The sequence below is a fragment of the Wyeomyia smithii genome, chromosome 3, assembly GCF_029784165.1.
Source record: "Wyeomyia smithii strain HCP4-BCI-WySm-NY-G18 chromosome 3, ASM2978416v1, whole genome shotgun sequence".
NCBI classification, from domain to species: domain Eukaryota; kingdom Metazoa; phylum Arthropoda; class Insecta; order Diptera; family Culicidae; genus Wyeomyia; species Wyeomyia smithii.
Genome location: NC_073696.1, coordinates 89,255,232 through 89,283,185, shown reverse-complemented (window position 1 = coordinate 89,283,185; position 27,954 = coordinate 89,255,232). Strand labels below are relative to the sequence as shown.

The 27,954-nt window shown below is 41.7% G+C and overlaps 1 pseudogene; it reads left to right on the top strand.

Moving 5' to 3' along the window:
* Nucleotides 1-27,954, top strand: LOC129728389 (uncharacterized; annotated as a pseudogene).

Below are 27,954 nucleotides of genomic sequence, written 5' to 3'. Positions count from 1 at the left end.
ATGGTCGTTGCCTCCGCTTACTTCCAGGGGTACGAGGCAGATATACCGCCATCCGAAGTCGCAGGGCTTGTGCGGTACTGCCAAGGCATCAATAAGCCACTCAACGTCGGCTGCGATGTCAACGCGCACCACACAGTCTGGGGAAGCTCGGATGTAAACCCACGAGGTGAGTACCTGCTTGAATACCTAACGTCTAACAACGTTAATGTATGCAATTTAGGTAACGAACCAACTATTAGTAATGCTATTAGACAAGAGTCCACCAACATTGGACGAGGTGAAGAATGCTTGCAAAGAGCTGAAGAACCACAAAGCCGCTGGAAAGGACGGCTTACCGGCCGAACTTTTCAAAGTTGGGAGCGAGCGGCTGTGTAGTGAAATTCACCAGATTATCCTAAGGGTATGGTCTGAGGAACAACTACCTACGGACTGGTAGGAAGGACTCATGTGTCCTATCTACAAGATGGGACTTAGACTCGACTGTAGTAATTATCGAGGCATAAACCTTCCCAATTTCGCTTACAAAACTCTCTCCCGTATCCTGTTTCAGCGACTGAGGCCGTTGCAGGAAGCCTTTGTTGGAAATACCAATGCGATTTTCGAGTGGGGCGCTCTATAACGGACCAGATGGTTACCTTGAGACAGATTCTCGACAAATTTCGAGAACACAGACGCATCATCTGTTTATTGACTTTAAGGCGGCGTATGACACAGTGAAACGCAACGAGCTGTGGCAAATAATGATAGAGCATGGTTTCCCAGCAAAACTAATTAAACTGTTACGTGCGACACTTGACGGTTTCACACCATGCGTCGGAACGGCGGGTTAATTTTCGGACGCGTTTGTGACGTTAGATGGTCTGAAGCAAGGTGATGGACTCGCTAACTTGCTGTTCAACATAGCTTTGGAAGGTGCAATACGAAGAGCAGGTGTGCAGAGGAGCGGCACCATCATCACTTAGTCTCACATGCTTCTGGGCTTCGCGGACGACATTGATACAATTGGTGTTAACCGTAGAGCAGTTGAGGAGGCCTTTACGGCTCTCAAAAGGGAAGCTGCGAGAATTGGACTCACCATGAACACTGCCAAATCGAAGTAAATGGTGACTAGTAGAGAGCGTGGTAGTTCTGCGGTTGGTGCTGCGGTGGAGATGGATGGGGATACTTTTGAAGTAGTCGACGAATTTGCTTATCTTGGTACTCTCGTGACATGTGACAACGAGGTGAGCCGCGAGGTGAAGATATGGATTGCGGCGGCGAATAGGGCTTATTACGGATTGGGTAGCCAGCTTATGTCCCGTAGCCTACAGATCCGTACGAAATTGGAGCTCTATAGGACTCTGATCCTCCCGGTGGCGCTCTACGGACATGAATCGTGGACGTGGAAGGAGGCCGATTGACGAGCGCTTGGAGTCTTCGAGCGTAGAATCCTGCGATCGAAACTCAGAGGCAAACTAGAGAATGGGGTGTGACGCAAGCGCATGAATCACGAGCTGTACGAAGTGTACAAACACGCTGATATTGTCAAGCTGATGAAACACGGCAGGTTAAAGTGGGCTGGCCACGTAGCACGGATGGCGAATGAGCGACAGGCAAAGATAATATTTAGCAGAGAACCGGATAGAGGCAGACCTCGCACGCGCTGGATGTGTGCTGTCGAAGAGGAGGCCAGAGCAGCGGGTGTGAGGGGAGACTAAAGAGTAGCAGCCCAAGACTGAGTTTGTGGAGACGTATTCTAGATCCGGCATAGGATCTCAACAATCTGTCACCATAAAAGTAAAGTAAGTGTTAGACAAGAGTTCTTAGATCTCACTCTATGTAGCGCCTCGATAACGGAGAAAGTCAAAAACTGGCATGTCTCTAATGAACCTAGTTTATCAGACCATAAACATATTAGATTCGACATCGAGGCAACTCCCCTCAGAGAAGAACGCTTTAGGAATCCCAAAAAAAGAACAAATGAAACTTTTTCAAGAAACATCTGGTTAGCTTAAGGACATCCTGGCATATAAACATTCGAACTCCAGTTGAACTGGATATCGCAGCATCACGCAAAAGGCGCCTCGGGTGTTCATTGCAGGAGCTTCGCTAAAGAGCAGCTAGCGGCTGCATTCATCCAGGAGCCGTGGATCAACGAATCCAAAGTTCTCGGACTTAACGCTCCTAACGGTAGGTTAATCTACTGTGACACGCAGTCCAAACCAAGGACTGCAATTCTGCTAAATAGAGAACTAAAATTTTTACCTATTACAGAATTCATCCAACGCGACGTCGTTGCCGTCACGGTTGAAGTACCGACAACCAGAGGAAAGCAAGAGATGGTTGTCGCGTCGGCCTACTTCCCGGGCGACCAAGGTGATAGACCGCCACCCGAAGTTGCTGCGCTCGTGCGGTACTGCAAGGCCATCAACAAGCCGTTTCTTATCGGCTGCGATGCCAACGCCCACCACACGATCTGGGGCAGCTCGGACACCAACACTAGGGGTGAGTACCTACTTGAATACCTTACTTCTAACGATGTTAATGTATGTAATGTAGGGAATAACCCCACGTTAATCAACGCTATCAGACAGGATGTCCTTGATCTCACTCTGTGTAACGCCTCTATTTCTGAAAGGATTAAAAATTGACATGTCTCCGATGAAACTAGTTTGTCGGACCACAGACACATTGTTTTTAATATACAGGCTAACCCTCTGAAAAGAGAGCTGTTCAGAAATCCTAAGAATACAGATTGGGAATCCTTTAAGGAACACCTGATCGATTCACGAGCTTTCAGTTACAGCAACATTCGAAATTCAGTTGACCTGAATTCAGCAGCAAATGATCTACAAAACAGAATCATGGATGCTTTCGACGCTAACTGTCCACTAACAGAGCGGTCAGTATGCCGTGACGTGATCAACTTAGTGACCTTCGTCGGGAAACTAGGCGGTTGTTCAGCAGGGCAAAAGTCTAATTGGGACGACTACAGGGCGTCCCTCACTTAGTACAACGCCGAGCTACGCAAGGCTAAACGAAAATCCAGAGTTAGTTTTGTGTGAAAGAATCCAAACTCTGCCGGAAGCTACGCGGCTCCAAAAGGCGATGTCCAAAGACCATACTAACGGTTTAGGACAAGTGTGGAAGGAAGATGGATGCCTCACTGTCACTACCAAGGAAATGCTGAAGGTTCTTATGAACACCCACTTTCCTGGATCGACAGAGACCGAAGAACTGAATAGTGATGGGTCGCGGCAGGACAATTCAAGACAAATGGCGTCTCGGGAGTCCATCCTGCTGGCCCGTCGACTGTTCACGGAAGCTTCAGTAGGTTGGGCTCTAAGCTCATTCAACCCTATGAAGTCTCCAGGTCCAGAGGGCATACTACCCATCTTTCTAAAAAAATCGGCCGCAGTTATCATGTCCGAACTCATCAACCTCTTCAGAGCCAGCTTTATCCTGGGCCATATTCCGGATAACTGGCTGAAGGTGAAGGTAGTGTTTATCCCCAAAGTTGGAAGAAAGGACAAAACCCTACCTAAAACTTTCACACCCATAAGTCTGACTTCATCACTTCTCAAGTTGATGGAGAAAATAATGGATAAATATATCCGTGATGAGTTTCTTAAAGACTCCCTGCTGAATAGGAACCAACATGCCTGTCAAAGCGGCAAGTCAATAGAACTGCTCTTCACAGCTTAGTGACGTTGATTGAAAAGTCCCTGAGTTATCAGGAGACGGCGCTATGTGCCTTTCTTAATATTGAAGGGGCCTTCGATAACACGTCCTTTGCATCAATTAATACGGCTCTCTCCAATAAGGGAATCGACCACACTTCAAGGAGCTAGATACACGCAATGCTCTCTAGCAGAATGTTCACAGCAACCTTGGGAGATTCGTCTGTAACAATGTCAGTGATCAAGGGATGCCCGCAAGGAGGAGTTCTCTCGCCCTTGTTATGGTCACTAGTTGTCGACGCACTTCTCAACAAGCTTTCACAGCTTGGTTACGAGGTCATTGGATACGCCGATGACATCGTCCTCATCGTCAGAGGTAAAGATGACGCAACTCTGTCGAACCGAATGCAAACGGCACTAAATACCACCATGTCATGGTGTTAACAGGAGGGTCTGAACATAAACCCCTTAGAAAACAGTCCTAATTCCATTCGGCAGTCGAAGGAAGATCTCCATCACTCCTCCAATACTGAATGGAGTTAGACTGGGCTTCAGCAATGAAGTCAAATACCTCGGAATTATTCTGGACAAGAAACTGAACTGGTCTGCACAACTGGACCATGCCGCTAAGAAAGCGATCTCAGCGATCTGGGCCTGCAGACCTCTGTTCGGTAAAACCTGGGGACTGAAACCAGACTTGGCACTCTGGTCTTACAAGACCATTGCCCGACCAAGAATCACCTATGCTGCCCTAGTGTGGTGGCCTAAGGTGAACGAAGTGACTGCGCAAGCCAAACTCAAAAAAGTTTAAAGACTTGCATGTCTTTCGGTTACCAGCGCTATGCGAACAACTCCAACTGCAGCCATGGAAGCTATACTTTGCCTACTACCTCTACATCTTCATGAGAAAAAAGAAGCAGAGCTTGGCGCTCCAAATCGGCCACCTTCGCATACATAGGGAGTTCAAACTAACTCCGCTATTAACTACAGTCTCCGACTGGATGGACGTTAGGACCAACATGGATATTCCATATAGAGTGATTGAAACAAACCGCTCTATGTGGAACAATGGAGGGCCTAATCTTCCACCTGGCATCGTCAGTTTTTATACGGATGGCTCGAAAGTGGGATCCCTAACGGGATCTGGTATATACGGACCCGGTATCAGGGAAACGTTTTCCCTGGGAAAATGGCCCACCGTTTTTCAAGCAGAGGTATATGCCATATATATCTGCGCAAAAATATGTCTGCAACGCAACTACAGACATGCGAAAATCGGTATATTCTCGGACAGTCAAGCAGCACTACTAGCACTTAAGTCCGTCAAATGCGCTTCCAAACTTGTTTGGGAATGCATTGAAACTCTACGGGAACTTTCCCGACAGTATTCAGTTTTCTGTTTTGGGTGCCCGGACACTGCGGAGTCGAGGGTAATGAACACGTTGACTACCTAGCAAGACAGGGATCAGCTCAGCGGTTTATTGGCCCCGAGCTGTTTCTGGGTACGTCCATTTCCGCTATCAAAAGCGAACTACTAACTTGGGAAAGGCTAGAAATAGTATCCCAATGGCAACAGACACAGGGTTGTAGACAAGCTGAACATTCTATCTATCCGAACCCTGGAACCGCCAGAAAACTTAGTCTAAATCGTAGTGATCTATGGATAATTACGGGACTCCTTACCGGACATTGTCCCGCTTTTTATCTTTTAAAGAAAATCGGTGTAGTGTTGAACGACACCTGCTGATTCTGCAAATCTGAACCAGAGAGTTCAGCGCATTTGCTTTGCTCTTGCGAAGCTCTTGCTTCCTCTAGGTACAACTTCTTAGGAAGCTACCTTTTAACTCCATACCAAGTGTGGAGCTCTAATCCCAAACAGGTGATTAGTTTCATCAACTATGTTGTACCTAATTTGGGTATAGGTTTACAACAAAACAGGACTACTCCATCAATGAGTACGAGCAACCTGTGCACATCAATCGGTGCCCGCCTCAAAAGACGATCAGCAAGAATGTCTTAGTGGCATTCCAGTACTCAGTGCCCTTCAGGCATACAGAAAAGAAAAAAAAGACTGAGTTCCAGAAATGAGACCAAATATCTTGGAATCATTCTGGATAAAAAGCTGAATTGGACTGCTCAACTAGATTACGCTGTCGAGAAGGCAACTTCAGCGATCTGGGCTTGCAGTACACTGTTTGGCAAGACCTGGGGGTTAAACCCGCAATTATTCTGGTCTTACATCACCATTGCTCGGCCACGTATAACCTACGCAGCCTTAGTATGGTGGCCTAAGGTAAATGAAACGACAGCTCAGGCAAAACTTAACAAAGTTCAACGACTGGCCTGTCTTTCAGTTACCAGTGCCCTGCGCACAACGCCGACTACAGCCATGGAAGACATGCTCTGCTAACTGCCTCTACATCTGCATGTAAAAAAGAAGGCAGAGCTTGGTGCACTGAGGCTACGAAGACACACAACGATGCTCGAAGGTGACCTAACGTGTCACCTAAGCATCCTGAACGAGCTCAAGCTAACACCTTTAGTAACAACTATCTCAGACTGGATGGAAGCAAAACCCAACATGGACGTTCCATATAGGGTAATTGACACAGACCATTCGGTATGGAACAATAAAGGGCCGAGTTTTTGATCGGGCATCATCCGGTTCTACACGGATGGCTCATAAATCGGGTCCCAGACTGCATCAGGGATCTACATTGTGGAATCAAGGGAAATGAACATGCCGACAGCCTAGCAAGACAAGGATCTGCTCAGCAATTCAGCAAACTAAGTACATGGGAAAGGCTGGAAATAGCATCTCATTGGCAACGTGCGCAGGTTTGTGGACAAGTTAAACAGTTTATCTACCCCAATATTGCGGTTACCAAAAGGCTGCTTAGTTCAACTCGTAGTGAACTACGCGTCATCACGGGACTTCTCACCGGACACTCACCCGCCTCTATCATTTAAAGAAAATCGGCAAAGTCCCAACCGAAAATTGCCGCTTCTGCAACGCTGAACCTGAGAGCTCAGCGCATTTGCTCTGTTTTTGCGGAGGGCTTGCTTCATCAAGGTTCAACTTCTTCGAAAGTTACCTCTCAACAACGTACCAGGTATGGAGCCCCAATCCCAAAACGGTCACTGTGTTCATCAACCATATTGTTCTTAATTGGGGCACAGGCTTACAACTAACTAGCTCAACTCCATCAATGAGTTCGAGCATCCTGCAATCTGTGTAACGCAATCGGTGCCAGTCACAAATCATTCCTGTCGCAATGCCCTTCAGGCATACTAAAAACCCAATCAACTCAGGCATTCATTAATTGCCAGAGTCATCTGGCTTGATCGTAGAGTGGAACATCAAGTCAATTGGTCAACTATATAGATTGTCACCTCTCGTACACTGTGATCAATTGTTTCGTAGTGATGGCATCAGGCATGATGGCTAAGAGGAACAATAGTTTCTGTTAGTGACCAATTGGTTTTGATTTGTATGAGATTGAGTAAATGAGATTTTTTCAAAGTGATACTTTTTCCCATGAAAACGCCCAGCTTGTTGCAAATAATTTGTAAAAAGAAGGGTAGGTTATATACCCTCAGAAGAAGAGATTCAGTATTTTGTTTACATGGTATTTTCCCTATTCCAAATAAATGAATGAATATAATAATATATCAATGGAATCAGGAACAGTACCGGACCAGTTCCTGCCATGTGTGATGATAGAGAGGGAAATCGATTACCGATAACTCGTACGTGGCTTGGCAACTTTTCGAAATGGTGTTGAACGGTGGAAAAGGTAAAAGAGTTGGCGGAGAGAAGTGAATGAGGTGAAAAAACCTTGCAGAACGATGAAGAACCGCTAAGCCACTGGAAAGGAAGGCTTACCGGCCAAACTTTTTAAAGTCGAGGGCAAACGACTGTATAGTGTAATTTATCTGATCTTAAGGGTATGCTCTGAGGAAAAACTACCTACGGGCTGGTTGGAAGGACTCATATAACTCGACTGTAGCAATCATGGAGGCAATCTCTTCCGTAGCCTGATCAATAAACTGAGGCCGTTACAGGAAGCCTTTGTTGGTGAGTATCAGTGCTGTTTTATAGGGAGACGATCTACAACGATCAGATCCTTCAAGGCGGCGTTCGATTCAGTGAAATGCGACAATCTGTGAAAGTTTACGATTGAATATGGTTTCGCATCAGAATAGCTGACGAATTTTTCAAAGGTCTGAAGCAAAGCGACGGGTTCTCGTACATGCCTTTCAATATAGCCTTGGGAGGTGCTATATGAAGGTCAGGTGTGCAGGGGAGCTTTACCGTCATAAGAAGTCTCGCATGCTTCTAGGCTTTGCGGACGACATTAATCGTAGAGCTGTGGAGGAGGCCTTTACGGCTCTCAGAAGGGAAGCTGCGAGAATTTTACTAACCTTAAACACTAGCAAAATTAAGTACGCATAGGTCTTTAGAGGGTATGAGAGTTTTTATTATCAAATTTTGGGTGCATTTTTCAGGAAGTTATTAAAACAAATTCAGTAGTCAGAGTTTATCCACCTTTTGTTCTGGAATAAAAAAATCAGGGTTGCCAATTTTTCAGTTGTTATTAGTTTGCCTCGAGAATACAAAAACAGTTATATTCTAAACATCTAATGATAGAGACTAGTCCAGAATTTGGTAATTTTTGGATTTTTTTTTTATGTAAAGTCACTTAAATTCAATCAGTTCACTTATACTAAACTGGTGGCATTTTTTATATATTTTGTTATTCGGTAAATAAACTCGGATAATATTAATAAAATAGTAAACTTTTCATATTATTTTATTCTATAATAGGACCAACACAAGTTTCTACCCCATACTTTGGCAGACACCTTTTTTACCATATTTTCTGATAGTTTACACTCAGGCATGCGACGGGAAATGTGTAATTTTGTGCTGCTGAAGAGACATCTTATACTTTACTACATGTTGAGCTGATAGTTGGAAAACTTTTTCCACTGCTGGTAGTTCGAAAATGTAACTTCCGCATGCCGTGATACTGTAACTGGGAGGTTGGAAAAGTTAGCTGTGCATTGCCCTTCTCGCCTATCAATAACTCTTCGAGGGATGAAATACTTTATCGAATATATTTGCCCGTTCAAGTATGCTCATCCAAATGGCCTTCCAGAAGTAGAAGCAGCATTCTTCGAGTGTATAGTTCAGGGTGCAGCAGCATCAGGTAGGTTAGTACCTATTTGGTTGTTTTGCTGGGCCGGTAGAAAGTTATGTGGAAAAGGATGCCGGAACGTTTGCCGACGTTGTATCGGCATTTCCGCTCCAGTTCCGTTTCGTTCTTTAGTTCCACTCCACCGCTATGTAGGTCAGCAACATGTATCGTATTGTGTGGTGAGCACTAGCGTCTTGGTCCCATTGGAAATCAATTGGATATGTAGTTGTTGCCTGCAAGGAAAGGCTGCATTTCATTGGCTCTCGGTGCAAGTTTACTTTTGTTTAACTAGCAAGATCGTTTGGGACTAGCACTTGGAAAAATAACGAAACATATTACATCTACATCTGATTGCATCCCTAGGTATTAGAATATTGAAAAAATAAACCCGTTTTACGTTTGTTCAATGACTTTTGATTCAATGTGTACTACGGTGTTTGAGCAACATGAAAAGAATTATAGCTGAGAGCTGAGAGTAAACGCTCGTTACCACTTTTCATAGTGCAAAAAGTGTGTTGTTGATTATTCCATGGAAAATTTCCCCTTGTTTCGTATTATTTACGTATTTGCTTATATTCTTTGTACCGTTCAACCACTCGCTTCATTAGACTGTGGGATGTTAGCTGCCGGTACCACTAATGCTGGGTGGAGCGAAACTTATTTAACTAGTTCGACAATTGTGTGCCCAACAGTATTGTTGAACGCACAGAAGCCATAATCGCTCGCTAATAGCTAGAGCTGCCGGCTTCTGGGGTGGTGGAAACTTGTAGCAAAACTTGCTCTTCCCCAGTCTCGAGCTGGTGCGGTTCAACCCGAAACAAAGTTTAAGCGAGTCTGTTGACAGTGAAAAGCTGAAGATAAAATTTAAACTTAAGTTCCCAATCAACTAATTGAATTCTTCGTCGAGGGTATGTGTTGACATAGTAGTTTGTGGAATGGTTCGACCATAATGCAGCAAACCTTCTTCAACACAGCAACTAGTGAACCGTTGATCTTCGATTTCGTTGATAATGTAAGATTTGAATAAAATGGTGTTAAGTGTGGTTTCACTACACCCAACGAAAACGGGGAACATTTTATTACTTTAGGGCAATTTTTTATTACTTATTGTGTCTTATGACTGCGCATTATACACAAATAGTAATAACCGAAAAGTAACAAAAATTATGACGGAGATTCATTTTTGCTCCCTTCATCCACACATAATGAGAATCTCACCCGTCAACCTCAAATGTCTAATTAGAAACACTTTCGTTTCGTCCCCCAGTGTTTACATGAACTGAAAATATGTTATACTGTCTGAAAAGAGTTGCCGCAATTGCGAATATTGTTCTGGATGGGCACGAGCTTTGTATTTTCAAACAGGTGCAAATGAGTTTCCATGAACCAATGAGTATGTGTTTTGGATAGCTTGCAAGAAGCGAATGTTTTTGTTTTTCTCTAACGCAGTTACAGATCGTGATGTCATTTCAAGACGCATTTCAAGTCTTTGAAAACATCAACGTTTGCATACTCTATGACGGGGAAAATGCTGCTTGGCAGCTCTTGTCATATTCTTCCTCTACTCCGTATGCATACAACGAGCGAACTAATACACGCTCACCGGATGAATTAGAGATTGAAGAAACTTGTTACATGTGCAACATATGCGACGGTGTGTGATTTTTTTTTTACTTGAGATGGAAAGGGAGCAGTTTTTGACAGAAAAAATCTTGCATGTGGTTGTAACGACCATTATTAGATAGTCGTACTCCCATAATACGTGCTAAATATATAACAGTATGTGTTGTTACTTGACTGGGGAAGAATTTTATTGCCTTTTTAGTAATAGGTTTGTTACCGAAAAGGCAATTTTGCGCTATTGCTTCTAAGGTAATAAGGAAAAGTTTTGCGTGTAGTAATTGAATAAATCAGAAAGAAAAGAATTCTGACGCTAAATTTGGGAAAACTAGTCAAACCATCTCTGAGAAATGAAAACGAGATTGAAAAGCTTCACACGAATTCTGGTAATTCTGGATTCTGGTAAAAGACGCTCACAGAGAATTGATTTGATGTATGGCTGAATGAAGTTTCGAAGATTTTCTGTGTCACTAGGATTGTGCCACCAACTGTGCATTTGGTGGTGTTGATTTTATTTGATGCTATTGAAAACATGCCTTCGGGCGAAACTTCAGCGACACGCTTTGTATAAATATGAGCATTTCCATGTAAGGTAAAAAAGTTTCGCATCGAAAAACACATCAATGAAGGTAAATATTCTCTTTCCTCATACAATGCGGTACCGTACCTGGAGGTTTCCGGGATGCGTACAAGTTAATAGGGCAAATATTACGATGATAAAAAAAGTTGACAGTACGTCCGGGGGATTGGTATTTAATTTCCAACAGGCTTCAAGTGACGCGCGCGTGCCGTCGAAGTCAACAAAGGAACGCTATGAATATTGATTGTTTTTTTCCTCCCGTGAGCATTTATTTGTAAAGACATTTCCATTGCGGCACTGCTAGAACTAGCTTTTGTTATTAATTTTTTGAGAACTGGGATTCGAGTCGTTTTTTCACGACGATACTAAGGCTTCTTCATTCGTTTCTGTTACACTTATTTAATGTTTCCAATTTTCACCCTTTTTTTCTAGCTTCAGTAAATGAATTTCGTTAGTAAAAAAAATCATTTCAAATCAAAGACATAATTTAGAACACACTGGGTATACTTTGAAAGGGGCCATCCACATACCACGTGGATAGATTTTTAACGATTTTGACCCCCCCCCCCTTCCCCTCCGTGGACAACTGCCCATATAAGTTCTAAAAAAATTGTATGGACCGTGGACATTAGCCGACCCCCCTCCCTCCCCCAAAGCTGTCCACGTGGTATGTGGATGGCCCCAAATCATAATACGAAGACCAAAGTTTCATCAAAACTAAACATTGAAAACGGAAGCGTTCCTCTATCATTAACACCACAACTGTGAAGTAGTGGTACCATCAAAACGCACGTAAAATGCAATAATTTCCAGCAGAAAGCAGGTATGACACACCAACGAGTTATATTTGTGGTGCCTCTTCTGCAACCAGGATGTTAGTTTAACTTAGTTCAGAAAATAGCGAGTAAATTTAAATAAGATAATAATTAGTCTCGATGTTTTCCCTCAATTTTGTAAATCAGTTTAGTTCGAAACGTATAATATGCTTGTAGACTCTGTTAGAAAAAAAAAAACTTTTGATTCCTGCCGGCAATGTCGACAACGTCGAGTTTGCTATTTGGAGCCATGCATCCCACCGCGACCTTTAACTGTGGAACTCCAAGCAGATTCGACGAAAAGTGTGGTTGTTTTATTGCACACGGGAAATTTCCATAATTTATTATGTAATTATGCACTACGCACAGGTTCTTGTCTAATTTGCCGGCAGCAAGCAACTCCTCTCGGAAAATGTGTGCGATTATGCTAAAAATTTGAATGTAAAATTTGGAACTCAGTTTTTTTCGTATGTGAAAATAATCCGTAACTAACGCGCAATCTGCTATCTGTCGCACAGCTGAAGTTCATGATTGTTTTTAAGGCGTTTGTTTTTTTTTAAGGGAAACCCAGAAAATATGTCAGGCACAGTATAATATTTAAATAGGTTGATTAGCACACATTAGTCAGAAGGAAGTTGATTCCACATGCTTTACGTGTCTTGTTCGTTCATGCACACGATTATGAATTTGAAATAGTCATACGTAATTTGAAAACTGAGGTATGCAAAACAGTCAAGAGAGATAAATATTATAATATACTATGTCGTGTCAAGATTAGCGGGGTTCTCAATTGGAAAACAGAGTGCGGTAAAACAACACTAATTGGTGAATTGTTATTGCTGAATATTAGAAATCTTAATTACCTGTCGCTCGGAAGCATATCTTTATCGATTCGTAGAGGACATCGTTTCCAATAAACTTTACGGTTAACAAATTGGCAGCGTAGAAGTTTTTAATAATTTATCACAATGTGCAATTAGTACCACATACTGCCAGATTTTCCGTGAACAATTAATTTTCGGTCGATATCACATGAACACATGAGAGAAGCAAGAAATGAAACTGAATTGAAAAGCACCCTGAAGGAACTTTGAAATACTTTTCTCTCGGTCACTACACCGAGCTGCTGCTGGAAATTATTCAAACGATTGATTCCATCATTTGATTCTATAGTGGACTTGCTGTGAACGAATCTGAAAACATTCCATTCAGCCAGGTCACAGTCCTTTACCTATTGCATTGGTAGAAATTCAAAATCAGTTTACAGCCCAATCACCTTTCCAGTTCGGCACTTTTGAATAGTGTTTGCTTCCACACATTTTCAACAATTTATCTTTGCACAGAAATTCATTGAGCGACGATCTATTAAGAGTACTGATGGTTTATAGCACATCAAACAAATTGTTTTTCCTTTCCCTTAATTGGAAAGTGCTCTTCCTTACTCGATAGTTCTTTAAATAATAACTACTCCGGAAGACCAATGAAAAGTTTTAATAGAAGAGACAGTGTTCGCTGATGTTGAATCAGTCTTTGCTGGGGTCGATACTTTGTGCTATGATAAAAAACATATTAAACCACCTACATGGGCTGAAAAGATTTTGGCTTATTACTGGAAAATTGAAACTTTTAATGAAACAAACGTTTTATTCTTCGAGTCCATCTAGGGTTAATAGTCCTCTAACATTCCGAGGCCAGTTTGGTAGTGCTGTGGGTCAGGTCCTTTAAAATAATCGTTTGTTCCTAACTCTACCTTTTTATTCGAGAAATAGTCGCTAGGTGTTGAATCAGCTGAATTCCTTCACTTCATCTGTCGTGACTAGAATGAGCGGAAGCGTTGTCTTGGTGAAAGAGTACTTTTTTCTTAGCCTTATTCAGCCGTATCGCCTCGATTTCAACGTCAAATCGACACATAGGGGAACTGCTCCATTATTTATCTAATTATCGTATGAGGAAAAAAATCCGAACAAACTTTCAATTCCAAATTAAAATCTTGCGCAACTTATTTTCCTATACTTGTTTGTTTATTCAAGTAATGTAACTCATTCGGATTTTTTTCCTCACACGTTAAGCCGATATTCACGAAGAATGCATTGATTAAACACCAAATTTTTCCGAAATCATTGAACAAATAAACGAAATAGGCTTACGTGCTCTTATGGAATCATTTAGCATTGCATATTAAAATATTTTTCACAACGCTTCCATATCCATCTCAAAACTTGAATCACTGCTCAATTATTCATCTCACGACGCCTCCATATTCACCACACTGTTAATCATGAATGAACCACACTTTCATGAATGAACGTAGCCACAAACCGTCATAGTAAGTAACCTAGGTATCCGCTTTAGTTGTTTACGTGCAAATATGGTAACCTAAGTAACCACTGCAGTGCTATCCATTTATGTCAATTATGTCGAAATAATTCAACATTTTCTGTATATTTTTTTCGTATTAACAAAAACTGAATTGGCAACTTTTGGTTTTCTTCAAAGCAGTGAGAAGAGATGAAAATACATACAGTTGAAATTTAGTAATTGCAGTAATTCATTTCATACATCTCTGCTAATTTGAGCTTGTTTTTAGATATTTGAGGTGAACATTTCAAAGATTAAAGTATTCTTAGTATAGTGAGTGAGTTTGTTGAGTGTTTAAAATAAAAAGTGGTCCGCTAGTGATGAAAGAAACTATGGTTGGCTGCTGAACGAGTTCCGTTGTATGAGTTCATGTTGTATGAGATGAATATATGGGCTGAGATGAATAATGGAGCAGTTCCCCTATTTTGTTCCGAGTGACAATTGCCCATCGCAAATAAAAGGAGGTGTTTTTTGTCAATTTACCATGAGAAATGACCAGAACCAGTAGGCTGTTTGAATGCGTACTGGTGCGAGATTGGGATAAAATTTCAGGGGGGTATTTTTTTTTATTGCTTTTTGCACTTAAACAGCTAATCTTCACACCGTTTTGGAGTTGGTATCTCCATAGATAAAAAAGCAGCATGTTGTATGAGGATTTTAGTTAATGAACATGAAGGTTTCTTCGTCATTCGGCGATTTTCATCGAAGAACTGTATAGCTGCGTCGCATTTTCGAAAAATCAGATCAACTTTCAATGATAGATTAAATTTACCGTATTACTTGAACCTGCAATTATATTATCAAGTTGGATTAAGAAATTGAATAATAATTAAATGAAGCATGGCTGGTTTTAATATTTTTTAACGATTCAAGAATCATAACAGTTTCACGTGTACTAATAACTACAAAGACTACTCTTATCAAGTAGAATCAAAATATTTTTCAAATCCTGTTGCTGCAGTTTGCTCATACCAAATTTCAGTATGAACAAAGAAAAAATACAAGCAAACATTCGCTCGGTTGTGACCTCACTAGCAAAGAACGACATTATACGAATCAAATGTTTGCCTAATTTTCTGTTCAGCAAATACGGTGGCAAATATTTTTCAACAAATAATTTTGGCAAATACTTTGACATTACACGAGCAAACAAATATTGACCGCCATTTTAGGCAAATATTTGATCCATGTAATGTCCGCTTTAGACCATCCAATTGGTCTCGAGGTACGATACTGGTATAACAAGCCAAGGTTCGAGTCTCGGCTCGGGAGAGACTGTTAGTGGCAGTAGGATCGTAGCGCTTGCCTCGCAATTGTCCTGTACCCTAAACAGTTGGCTGCGAAGTCTGTGTATAATCAACAATCTGCCCAAGCGTGGTCTTTCCTTGGAGTCTTTCATGTGTCCTTCACCGTCGTCTTGTGACGATGCAGTACATGTCAGTTATCATCCATCAATTAGATCGCAACCAACGTTTTCTCGTCACTCTCTTTTCTTACGGGGGAAGTTCCTCCGTAGTAACGCCTTGTCGGTGAAAAACTATGATTGGTAACTCGAATTGGACGATCTGGACGATCTTCGCTCACTTTATCGCTTCGAGTAAACGACAACAAACTTTTGCAATAAGGAGCTTCCGGCTGGGCCCATAACCTGTTGTAGGTAAGCAGGGAATCTTCGGAAACTAAAAGGAAAGACGTCTTCTTTTGCTTTATGTTAAACTTGTAATGAAAGAATATTTTATTCTACATTTTGTTGTTATACAACATACAAAACCCGATGCTAAGGGATTCTATAATGCTGCACTCTTTCAGTACGATAGTCGCCTAGATTTGTCAACAGAGATCAGAACGAGGGAAACTATGATGCATACAACCAACCATATAATGACGCGTAATAGATTGTCGACAATTTTCTAAAAAAATACTTTTGTTCTGTTGAATTGATAATAAATTCAGGTTACAATAGAACACTGATAGAATGGACACGGAATCGGGACAAGCTCAAAATGACAGACAGTGAAAAAGTAGAAGGGCTTGTATCTAAGTGTCTGTATGATAAAATAGTCAGTACAAGTAGCTAATTTTCCTATCGATTGTTGTAATAACAATGGAGAACTTAAAAAGCTGATCGAGTTATAGGCATTCGAAACCCTACAAATTCCGTTGTATGATCTGCTTTTATATTTTGATTTCATACCCTTAAAGAAGACTCTCTTCAAAGACGTAATTTTGCGTTATAATAAAAAAAGTTTAAACTTGTACTAACAGAGCATTAACAAAAGGGAATTTCAAAAATTCATCAAATAGTTCACAGTAAGAAATTTAAAACGAACTAAAGAAAACAATGATTACGGACAAAGCGGATGGAAATCACAAGAAGAAATACTATCGGAAGCTCTAATGCATTGCATACTTTCGCTCAACTTGACGTAGTTGGACGTAATTTTTTCAACAAACAATATGAAGCGTGGAATACAGCAAAATATTGGAAAATATTACAATAAATCAAAGCTTTGGTCAAATAGATTGGGTCAAATATGCCGGATTACGATGGAGTACAATGGACCTGAACTAAATTAGTGAGATGGAGTGTATGAAGTATGAATACCACAAAAGATCAAACAATGGTCGCAGTGGTGTCGGTCTTCTACAAGAGAAAAAAAAAAACAGAATGATAATTTATAAAATATAAAAATTTAAGTTTTGTGATGGGGTGTCAAGTAAGTGGAGGTATAATGGGATATCTTTCCCATCGTATGTGACAGTTGTTATTCTATGTATGCACTCACAAATACGCGTGGTGTTTGTTGTTTGTCAACAATACAATATTTCGCGAGATTTGATTTATAAAACCATCGAAAGGTACAAAAAAAACATCCTCTTCGGAGGATCGTAGAAGATCTGGTAGACAACGGTCGACAGGGACACCGATATCGTACGCAACTTGTAGACAAATTTTTCAGGAAATGGAGCTTAGAAGATTCGACAAAAGTCAAAAGCAAAATACGTTGCAAATACATATTTCCCATGCCCAGAATAGATATGCCTTCTTACTGACGATAGCAATTTTTCTCAGCACCAACATTTTAAGTCTGGTGTGTTGTATCAGCATCATAACAACAACGAGGCCAATTGACGGTTGTATTTGGAGAAGAAAATCAATTTATCACCGCATCCAAAATCAACAGAAAGCGCTCGCTTCGTTTCAACAACCGCGGTTATTTAATTATATTTATACATCTATCACCATTCCTCAGCAAGATTGGTCAATCAAACTCCGCGGGATTTTGCAAATTTACAAAACATACAATCGTTTCCGCTAGAGAGGAAATGAATCCAATCTGGCGTGAAATATCGTTCGATTACGGTCCGACTGCTGCTGCTTCGGGTGGGTGAATGGGAAACGTGCAGCAGAATAATGCAGTTCGCAGCTGCAGCCAATAACTCGGCAACGCATGCCTCAGCAGTAAGGGGGAGAAAATCACATTGAAGTTTATTCTTCTGCTGCTCTTTTCATCCCGTTGGAGATGCTACCTCTCGGAATTGGAATCAGATGAATAAGCTCTCTGCGAAACGATTTCTATATCAATCGAACTAACGAGTGGGTGTGCTGCGATTTTACATAATTGAAGAAAACTGTATTATGCAGTTATGATCTCTCGACGTTTTGTTTGTGTTCAGTGGGGAATCAAAAAAGAGTGTTTGAGCTTCTATTTATACATCTTTTTATCTGTGTAAAGAATGAGGGGGGAATTATTATAAGAGAAATAATTGAAGAGGTTGTTTATAAGACACGACCGCAAGATTAACATAGTTATGTTAACGTGTTTTATCAATAGGTTTGGGAATCTACACTATAGGGGTTAATCATTTTATTGGTGTGAAGCGGTAAATTCCAGTAATAACTCTCTTTTTTTATTGATTGATTGATTGGTAACAGTGAGGAGAAGCGTTGATTGGAAACGTTAAAAAGACGAGTTTTTTTTTAAGAATATCTTTAAATTTCAACCAAATACAATAAATTCCATTTATTAATGTTTACGCTTTCGGCAACGAAAAATTTAAAACGAACTTTTTGAAATAAAAATCACGTGCACACTTGATTCGCACTCGAATTTGATATTAAAATGAATCCAGAGCACATCTGAAAGGCACCCTGCTTCCGGTATTACCATTCGCTGTCGTTTGCATGTTCAATTTCGTACGAAATGAATCAAGTGCTGACAGAACCGTCAGCCATAATCGTAGCCTGCCGTTAGCCGATCCCCGGCGCTACAATGCCAAGCGCACAGACAGCAACTTTGGATAAACAAGACAGGCAGCAGTTTAAACTGAAATATATTTATCTGCCTCATCGACTGTCAACGGGGATCTCGACGAAGGAAATGAGAACTCGAATAGAGCCGGGAGCCCAAAACAGGTCGAGCCTTAACGTATTTGACTATTGAATGGCAAGTGCCTTCCAGGTGGACGCCAAATTTGATTTGACTCGTGGAAATAAACGGTAATTTTGCGAGGGAAATAGTAAAACATCACATCTGATTGTGAAAAGCAATTCCGCAGATGGTGCTATCCTGCAAAAGCATACATAGTTGTTGTTTTTGATCCGCTTTTCAGTCAATACCGATGAAATATCAAAGGAATCAACTGTACTACTCTGGAACTACCGAAAGTTTTGCTTATGGATATAAATTACCTTTGATTAACAGCGTAATAATTTACTACTACCGGATGCTGAACATACCGAAGTAAACGCTTCTGCTGTCTAAACACCAGCAGCGAGCTGTGAGTTGGGAAACATTAATTATTTATTAATCATGCGCGTCTACCTCCGTCAGTTTGTTCTAATTTGAACTCAACGAACGCCCTTATCATGGAAAGCATTTTCGCGGAGCGCGCTGGGGGAACAAATATGGGGCACATTTTAAACTGTAAAAGCATTCCAGTATTTAACAAGCAAATGTGCCAGAATTTGCAATTTATGGTTCCCACGTTATTGGATGTTTGGATTGGTTTTTGTGCGCTACTCGCAGGCGTTCAATTTAGTATCTAAATGAAACTGGTCATTTTTAATGGGACCAGTTTATCCCTCCAAATAATTACAATGATCTCGCTTGTGTTAGCATTTTTCTCAACAAGCAAGATTGAAATAAACTTAAAGCATTCAATGAGGTATTTTGTTGAGCTGCATTTATAGGGTAGACGTATTATAATTTGCCACTGAGTTAATTTTTGCCTCTCAACAAAAAAAGTAGGAGGGTGGTATTCAAGACACGACCGCATGACGTTGACTACCGTATTCTTATAAAAAAAAAAAAATATTCCATTGAAGCAAATAGTAGAGGGAATTGCAACGCTTCTTTTACAAAACTTCTGTAACAAAATTTCGAGGCACCAAAAGGTACCAGTTGCCGATTATTCTCGTTTACTGGTTAGTCCGTCCAGAATTCCAGCCATTTTAGTATTTTGCAGTAGCCATTTATTACTAACAGCCACCAGCATAACGGGTGAAACCGGCACGAGATGACCGGTACTATTTTGTGTTTCCTCCTTTCAGCTGCTAACACCTAGCGCTGTCGTGAAATTAACATCAACATAAACATGCATTTTTGCAAGGTTTTTTCCGCTAGCAACAGCATTTGGTAAAACAGAAAATTCAATTAGCCGCTTCTGTACCAAAATTTCGAGGCACCAAAAGGTGCCAGTTGCCGATTATAGTTACCTGGTTAGTCCGTCCAGAATTCCAGCCATTTAAATGTTTTGCAGTAGCCATTTACTACTAAAGCCACCAGCATTACGGGTGAAACCGGCACGAGATGACCGGTACTATTTTGTCTTTCCTCCTTTCAGCTGCTAACACCTAGCGTCCGCATGTCACTGGTGCAGTTTTGGAATCAGAATGATGGGGCGCCGGCCGCTGTCGTAAAATTAACACCAACAAAAAGATGCATATTTGCAAGGTTTTTTCCGCTAGCAGCAAATCGGAAACAGAAAGTGACAACAACAATAACAACAAAGTCAGATCGATTGTATCCGTTAGTGTCGACTGTGCTTGGGAAGAAAGGTAGTGATTGGCTGCGCGGTATGATTTAGATAATCGATATTAATTACCAATTTTTCAATAGTGTATCTCAAACAATAGTTTGTTTTTGTTACACAAATTTAACCGTAAAAGAATTTCTGATCGATTGATGCCAAAACCTCGAAAACCTGATTATAGATGACTGCAAAATAAGCGCTCAAAACCTGACCACTTTTCTCTGGTTTTCCCTGGTTGAATTACTAGATTTTTAAATTCAGGGGCCTAACTTCGATATAGACGTTAGTCAACGTCAAAACAAAACACACAACTGCGAACATAACGGCTTAAGCAGACACGCGAAATTGGCTGTGACTCGTTCAGAAAAAAAACATACCAATCAAATCAACATAGTTGTTATTAATTTGAAGCTTAGGCTTGTATTTTGGTTATGCAAATTGCTTATAAGTGTGCAAAACATCTACACCCACAAAGTACCATTGTAATCTGAGAGACTAAAACCAATAACTGTGTGTATGAATTTCCTAAGAATATCGGCCATTTTAACATAAAACGGACATAACTCAAAAATGCCACCAACGATTTTTTCAAAAATTTACCCAGCGATGATGAACATTATAACGAACAAACTGGCTTTCACCGTTTTTTTTTTCTTCATCTATAGTTTATTTGACACGGCACAAATACAATTCAATGTTTAACGGCGCCAATTATATCTGGTAGCTTACTTTCTAAAGTATCTTAATAACTAAAAGCAAATTTTTTATCCTCGCTGCCGACTACGAGCTGAAACTAAATCTAACTTAAAGCTAGAATATTTTGCATTAAAAGCACAGGTTTGCTGTTTGATGGTTTTCATTGCCATAGGTAAGCAGCATATTAAATTTGTTCCGCTGCTGGGCCAAGATATTACGGACTGGCATATTGGGTTGTCTCCCTCGTAACCTGAGAGTATCGTGCGGGTCTAGTTGCTGTTTCCGGATCCGGGGTCTTAACGTGTTCTTGTCGTTTGGTTGGATGTAGGCGGAAGGGAATAGGATTAAACTGGGGCGTGGATGGATTTCAGGAAAACGTATATAAGGGACATGTAGGATGGGTCACGGCTCGCCAAGACATCACGAACAGGAACAGCCGGCTGCCTACTTTCGGCCTGCAGGGAAGCTATTAATCTAGACCTGGCGTCACGGTGTACAGGGCATGACCAAACAACGTGCTCTATGTCGTGATAACCTTCACCACAGGCACAGATACCACTTTCCCCGAGCCCAACACGACGGAGATGCGCGTCAAATCTATAGTGATTGGGCATAAGCCGGGACATCACGCAAATGAAATCCCGACCTACATCCAACCCCTTGAACCACGGGTTCGTCGACACCTTGGGGATTATGGAATGTAACCACCTTCCCAGTTCCCCCTTGGTCCAAGAATTTTGCCAACTGATGATCGTATTCTGACGTAGAAATGCGAAAAATTCATTAAAGGCAATTGGTCTTTCATAATTATCACCGTTTGTTGCGCCCACCTTAGCCAAAGAGTCCGCTTTCTCATTACCCGGTATCGAGCAGTGAGAAGGGACCCACGCTAAGGTAATCTGAGTAGATTTTTCGGATAAAGCACTCAGATGTTCCCGTATTTTCCCCAGGAAATACGGAGAGTGCTTAACATCTTTCATCGATCGGAGAGCCTCAATGGAACTGAGACTGTCCGTAAAGATGAAATAATGGTCCGTGGGCATTTTTTCGATAATCCCTAGGGTGTACTGAATTGCAGCTAATTCTGCGACGTAAACAGAAGCAGGATTATCGAGCTTATGGGAGACGGTTAAATTGTTATTGAAGATACCGAAGCCAGTGGACCCATCAAGAAGTGATCCGTCAGTGTAGTACATATTGTCGCAGTTGATGTTTCGATAAATGATCCGGGATTCCACGAGTTTCTTCTATCATGGATGTATCGAAAAAACACAGTAGAACCAGAAGTATTTTATAAGTCGACACGATTTGGAATATTCGAAGAAGGGTTAATATTTTGGGACATGTGATTGAAATACAATGTCATAAAACGGGTTTGAGAATTAAGTTCGATTAACCTTTCAAAATTTTCAATCACGGGACGGATCAAGACCTCACATTTGATTAGAATACGAGAAGACAGGCTCCAGAAGCGGTTTTTCAATGGTAGTACTCCAGCTATGATCTCCAAACTCATCGTACGGGTCGATTGCATGCAACCCAAGGCGATACGCAAACAACGATATTGTATTCGCTCCAGTTTGATCAAATGTGTGTTTGCTGCGGAGCGGAAGCAGAAACACCCGTACTCAATAACAGACAGTATCGTTGTTAGGTAAAGCCTTATAAGGTCTCCTGGGTGGGCTCCCCACCATTGTCCGGTTATTGTACGAAGAAAATTCACTCTTTGTTGACATTTTTTCATCAGATACCTCACGTGACAACCCCAGGTGCATTTAGAGTCGAACCAGCCGCCAAGATATTTGTGTACCAAAACCTGAGAAATCGTTTTACCCATTAATTGTGTTTGAAGCTGAGCAGGTTCATGCTTCCTAGAAAAAACTACTATCTCAGTCTTCTCCGGAGAGAATTCGATACCTAGCTGTAAAGCCCAAGCAGACAAATTGTCCAAGGTATCTTGCAATGGTCCTTGCAAATCGGCAGCTTTGGCTCCTGTAACAGAGATTACACTGTCGTCTGCAAGTTGTCTTATCGTGCATGAATTTGCCAGACATTCGTCGATGTCATTTACATAAAAGTTGCAAAGAAGGGGGCTTAAACATGAGCCCTGGGGAAGACCCATGTAGCTAATGCGAAAAGTTGCCAAATGGCCGTGCGTAAAATGCATGTGCTTTTCGGACAACAAATTGTGCAAAAAATTGTTCAAAATTGGAGAAAATCCTTGTCGGTGAAGTTTACCCGAAAGAATGTCAATAGAAACGGAATCAAAAGCCCCCTTAATGTCCAAGAACGCAGACGCCATTTGTTCTTTGCGAGCATACGCCAGCTGAATATCTGTTGAAAGCAACGCAAGACAATCATTCGTCCCTTTGGCACGGCGGAAGCCAAATTGAGTATCTGATAGTAGACCATTTGATTCGACCCAATGGTCTAAACGACGGAGTATCATTTTTTCCATCAATTTCCGGATACAGGATAGCATTGCAATCGGCCTATAAGAGTTGTGATCAGAAGCTGGTTTCCCTGGTTTTTGGATGGCGATCACCTTCACTTGCCTCCAATCCTGCGATACAATGTTTTGCTCCAGGAACTTATTGAACAAGTTCAACAAGCGCCTCTTGGCATTGCCGGGTAGATTCTTCAACAAGTTGAATTTGATTCTATCTAACCCAGGCGCGTTATTGTTACAGGACAGGAGGGCAACTGAAAATTCTGCCATCGTAAAAGGTGATTCTATCGCGTCGTGGCCCGGAGACGCATCGCGAACAATATTTTGCGCAGGAACAGAGTCCGGACATACTTTCCTGGCAAAATCAAATATCCGCCGACTTGAAGACTCCTCGCTTTCGTTGACCGTTACGCGATTCCGCATTCTTCGGGCTGTGTTCCAAAGAGTGCTCATCGATGTCTCCCTCGACGTCTCGTTCACGAACCGACGCCAATATCCGCGTTTCTTTGCTTTAGCCAAACTTTTAAGCTTGGTATTAAGCTCCGAATACCGTAAATAGTCGCCAGGTATACCTCCCTTCTGGTAGGCCTTAAACGCGTCGGATCTTTGCGTGTAGACATCGGAGCACTCTTGGTCCCACCACGGAGTGGGAGGCCGTTCTTTGATCGTTACGCCGGGATATTTCTTCGTTTGGGCTTGCAACGCGGCGTCGAGAATCAAGCCCGCGAGGAGGTTGTATTCTTCAAGTGGTGGATGATGTTGAATCGACTCGACCGCTTTTGAAATCATTTCCTCGTATAACTTCCAATCGACATTCCGTGTGAGGTCATACGGAATGTCAATTGGTCGCATGCGAGTCGACCCGTTATTAATTGAAATAAGAATAGGCAAATGGTCGCTACCGTGAGGATCAAGGATTACCTTCCATGTGCAATCCAACCGTAGCGACGTCGAACATAAGGATAGATCCAAAGCGCTTGGGCGCGCTGGAGGTTTCGGGATACGTGTCATTTCACCGTTGTTTAAAATAGTCATGTCGAAGTCATCGCAAAGGTTATAGATTAAAGAGGAGCGGTTATCATTGTATGGGGAACCCCAAGCCACGCCATGAGAGTTGAAGTCTCCCAAAATCAAACGTGGCGAGGGAAGAAGTTCTATTTAATCAAAGAGCAGCCGTTGCCCAACCTGTGCTCTGGGAGGAATATATATTGAGGCAATACAAAGCTCTTTACCTTGTATTGTCATTTGACATGCGACAACTTCGATGCCTGGAATCGAGGGGAGGTTAATACGATAGAAAGAATAGCACTTTTTAATCCCTAAAAGTACTCCTCCATATGGGGTGTCTCGATCAAGGCGAATAATATTAAAATCATGGAAGTTGAGGTCAATATTTGAAGTAAGCCAAGTTTCACAAAGGGAAAATGCATCGCATTTGTTTTTATTTATCAAAACTTTAAACGAATCAATTTTTGGTAAAATACTTCTACAATTCCACTGTAAGACAGAGATAGAATCCTTCATATACGCAGTTGAATTAGGCATCGAAGGATACAATCGCTGCAAGGAGGGGCCATTGGGCAGTCAACTGCTTCAAAAATAATCTAACTGTTGGGAAGAATGCTGTAAGAAAAATTTTAATTGGATACCCGATTGAAAGTTTCAAAAATCCAGTCCACAATGTCAGAAAATTTCACTAATCCAGAGTTTGTTTCATCAACTGGATGTGCAAAAGGAACAACTGGGGTTTTAGATGTTCCTGGCAGTGCAGGGAACTCCTTCTGGGACTTTAAATTTGCAAGCCCAGGAGGAGTTTGCTTCGGTTTTTCCGCAGCACTGTTTGGTTTGCTCGTACTTTTCATTACACTTTGGGAAATCTTAGGACCTTTACGGGGAAGTTTAGGAGAAGAAACATTTTTCCTCTTCCTAGACTCCCCAGGATTGGCATAAGATGTTCCCGCTAATGAATCGTCAGAATTGGTTTCATCAGAGGGCAACAGATCAAAGGGGTTCGATGTTATGGTAGAAGTGGTCACGGTCTTCTTCAGCATCTCAGCGTAAGAACGCTTTGAACGCTCCTTAAGTGACCGCTTGATTTTATCTCTGCGCTGCATGTACACCGGGCATGTGGAGAGCTCATGCTGGTTTTCCCCACAGTGAATACATTTTTCAGCATTAACACTGCAAGAATCTTCCGCATGAGTCTCCCCACACTTGCTACATCGTGCCTTATTGCAGCAGTAGGCGGCTGTGTGGCCTAACTGCTTGCAATTGGTGCAATTCATAACACGGGGTACATACAATCGCACAGGCAGACGAACCCGGTCGATCGAGACGTGGCTAGGGAGTGCAGATCCGGCAAACGTAACGCGAAACGAGTCTGACGGAGTGTAAACTTTTTTACCGCCGACGAGAGACATGGACCGCAATTGCTTACAATCCAAAATCTTCGCCTGTGTTTCGGTATTTTTGAAGAAACCGGTTGCGCTTTTTAGGATACACTCGACAGACAGACTCGAATCGGTTATGACACCGTCGATCTCCACGTCTCGTGCGGGTATGTGAACGCGATACTCGCGTGTGAAGAGCTCAGAGCAAGCGATAGCATTGGCCTGTGCCAGATCACTGACCACGACACGGAGCTTGTTAGGTCGGACCTTGGAAATTTCGGTCACGGCCTTGTACCCCTTCGTCAGGTCTTTTGAAATTTGCAGTATGTTTAAACGCTTTGAATTCACTCCTGCCTTTGGGCGAAAATAAACAGTATAGCTGCCCTGTTGAGATCCGTCCGGGTAAAGCCTGGGGCGAGGGGGGACTGGAGAATGAACAGGGGAGGGGGTAACAGAAGGGTCAGGGTCAGGGGGGTTCGGGGATGGTGGCACGGGAGGCGAGGGATCTATATCCATCGCGCTAAATGTAGCGCACTAGCGAACTAGCGCCGACAAGAACACGTACCTCTTTACTTCTTCCTTCCAGCAGTGGTTGTCCGATCGTTCGAAGCTGCACCCAAAGCAGCCAGCAGCACCAGTACAGCAGCACCAATACAGCCACCAGCAGTGAGCCGGGTGTGAGATCACTCAGCACAGCGACACGGACTCGACTGTCAACTGGTGGCCTTGAATAATACACTCTTTTGTTTGGCTATTCGTACACACGGACCGGATTGTAATAGAACGACCACTTTGCACGTCCGTTTCTGTCGAGTGTTCGACGCGGAATGTTCACCGTTTTGATGGTATTTTTAGTTTGATAATAACGGTCTGTGGGAGCACCGTGGTAGTATCATCCATGTGAATCTATGGTAGATTTCAAAATGTGATACATGTGAAAGCACGGGTAAAAATACTTTTCCGTTTTCATGATCTTTCAGGTCATGAAATCATGAATCTTGTTTTTTGACAGAATTATGACCTATAACTCATGGTATCATGATTTGAACTCAAAAGATCATGAGCTATGAAAAGCGTTTTCATAAATATGACTCATGACTAGTACCAGCGTTACACAACGCTGTCGCAAGGAATCATGGAATCATGAGTTATGACTCATGAGAACATGATTGAAATCCAAATATAATGAGCTATGGAGAACGTTTTCATGAATATGACTCATAACTGCTAAACACGTAACACACAGCTGTCAAACCGTGCGTGCGCCTCAAATTCCGATGTATTTCGTAAAAGTTCAGAAACCGTGATGAATACCGCAGGAGGAGTAGTGTGTTCTATGTGTCAAAGAAGGTAAAAGTGTTGATAAAACAATGACAAGTGTCCGGTCGCATAATTTTTCTCAACACAGTACATTCAAGTGCGGTCAAAACAACTGTGGTAGAAAATATACGAACAGTAGGTCATTCGTACGGCATATCAAACCTAGAGAACTGGCGATCGTGTAACTTCAAAATGTCAATGCTGGATCAAGTAACTAGCGAACTTGACTCCGGGGAAACCGGAGATGTAGTTGAACTAAGGAAAAACACCAAATCCAACGTGTACATCGTTTCGGATTATAAAATCCATTCACGAATTTATTTACTGTTGAAGCGAATTTTAACTATTGAATAGTTATCGGAAGTTGACTACCTCATCCAACGACATAAATGACAACTTCGTTAAAAAATATTTCTGGAAGCAGAAATTTGCATTCCTTACTTACATCTTCGCAGATTCGTTCGAAACAAATAACCCGTTGGGATCAAAAGCCAGCAAGCAAGCCTTAACAAGATTCTACTTGAATTTTTCCAGTGTACCACGATGTATTCAAGGAAAAATGGATAACTTGTTTCTGCTTCAGTGTGTATATTCTGCAGTTAAAAAATTCCATTCAAACGAAGAAGTTTTGTATACCTAAGTGATAGAAATGTCTCTAATGGAGAAAAAACCTATGAAAGTTCGTATTAAAGATAAGTTTGTGAGAGTGTATTTTTTGTTTGGTGGTTCAAGAGGATATAATTTAGGTTTAAATAGTATTTTGGGCTTCGTAGATCAGTAGATTCGTTTCTAACCATCCTTGCACACATTTTTCACTAGCGTATGAATAG